Genomic DNA, 2,380 nt, shown 5'->3' on the forward strand with positions numbered 1-2,380 from the left:
TTATAACCCGATACCCCTGGAACACTTCCGAACTCCTATGCCTTTCATCCTATATATCAATCTTCACCTACAGACTACTCCGGAGTTCTTCATCATGTCCGGGATCTCATCCGGGACTCTTAACAACCTTCGGTTACCACCATAACAACTCAACTATAATTATATCGTCACTAAATGTTAAGTGTGTAGACCCTGTGGGTTCGAGAACTATGCTAACATGACCGGGACACCTCTACGGTCAATAACCAATAGCGGGACCTAGATGTCCATATTGGTTCCTACATATTCTACGAAGATCTTTATCAGTCGAACCTCGATGTCAAGGATTCAGACAATCCCACATGCAGTTCCCTTTGTCTATCGGTATGTTACTTGCCCGAGATTCGATCGTTGGTATCACCATACCTAGTTCAATGTCATTACCGACAAGTCTCTCTACTCGTTCCATAATACAAGATCCCGTTGCTAACCCATTAGTCACATTGCTTGCAAGCTCATTGCGATGTTGTATTACCGAGTGGGCCCTGAGATACCTTTTCGTCATACGGAGTGACAAATCCCAGTCTTGATCCATGCCAACTCCACAGACACCCTCGGAGATACCTGTAGAGCACCTTTATAGTCACCCAGTTACATTGCAACGTTTGGTACACACAAGGAACTCCTCTGGTGTTAGTGAGTTGCATGATCTCATGGTCATAGGAACGTATACTTGACATGCAGAAAACGATAGCAATAAACTTGATACGATCATATGCTACGTTTATAGTTTGGATCTTGTCCATCACATCATTCTCCCAATGATGTGGTCCCATTATCAAATGACAACTCATGTCTATGGCTAGGAAACCATAGCCATCTTTGATCAACGAGCTAGTCCGGTAGAGGCTCACTAGGGACATGTTATCTATGTATCCACACATGTGTCTGAGTTTCCGATCAATACAATTATAGCATGGATAATAAACAATTATCATGAACAAGGAATAATGATAATAACCACTTTATTATTGCCTCTAGGACATATTTCCAATAGTCTCCCACTTGCACTAGAGTCAATAATCCAGTATTACATGGTAATGAATCTAACATCCATAGAGTTCTGGTGTTTATCATGTTTTACCCATGGAAGAGGTTTAGTCAACGGATCTGCAACATTTAGATTCGTATGTACTTTGCAAATGTTTATGTCCTCCTCCTTGTTTGCATCACAGATGGAATTGGAGCGTCGCTTTGTGTCTCATCCTCTCGTGAAACCTTGGTTCCTTGGCTAGAGCAATTGCAGCAGTGTCTTCATAGAACATAGTCATTGGGTTCAGTACACTGGGCACAACTCCAAGATCTGTCATGAACTACTTTGTCCAGACACCTTCCTTTGCTGCCTCCGAGGCAGCTATGTACTCCGCTTCACATGTTGAATCAGCTACCACGCTTTGCTTGGAACTACACCAGCTTACCCTCCCCCATTTATAATATATACATATCCAGTTTGAGACTTAGAGTCAGCCAGATCAGTGTCAAAGCTTGCATTGACGTAACCCTTTACGATGAGCTCTTGATCACCTCCATAAATGAGAAACATTTCCTTAGTCCTTTTTAGATACTTAAGGATATTCTTCACCGCTGTCCAGTGATCCATTCTCGGATTACTTTGAAACCTTCCGACCATACTTATGGCAAGGCTGACATCCGGTCTTGTGCACATCATTTCATACATGATAGAGCCTATGGCAGAAGCATATGGGATGACACTCATCTTTTCTCTATCCTCTGTAGTCACTGGCATTGAGTCTGACTCAACTTCACACCTTGCAAAATAGGCAACAACCCCTTCTTGGACTGATCCATTTTGAACTTCTTCAAAATCTTATCAAGGTATGTGCTTTGTGAAAGTCCTATTAAGAGTCTCAATCTATCTCTATAGATCTTGATGCCTAATATGAAAGTAGCTTCTCCTAGGTCCTTCATTGAAAAACTCTTGTTCAAATATTCCTTCACGTTTTCCAAAAGTTCTATGTTGTTTCCAAACAGCAATATGACATCCACATATGATATTAGAAACACTATGGAGCTCCCACTCACTTTCTTGTAAATACAAGATTCTCCAAAAACTTGTATAAACCCAAACACTTTGATCACCTTATCAAAGCAAAAATTCCAACTCCGAGATGCTTGCACCAGTCCATAAATGGATTGCTGGAGTTTGCACACTTTGTCAGCATTCCCTGGATCGACAAAACCATTCGATTGAATCATATACAACTCTTCCTTAAGGAAACCATTAAGGAACACAGTTTTGACATCCATCTGCCGAATTGCATAATCAAAATGCAACTATTGCCAACATGATTTTGACGGACTTAAGCGTCACTATGGGGGA

Source organism: Triticum dicoccoides, chromosome 6A (assembly GCF_002162155.2).
Source record: "Triticum dicoccoides isolate Atlit2015 ecotype Zavitan chromosome 6A, WEW_v2.0, whole genome shotgun sequence".
Lineage (NCBI taxonomy): Eukaryota > Viridiplantae > Streptophyta > Magnoliopsida > Poales > Poaceae > Triticum > Triticum dicoccoides.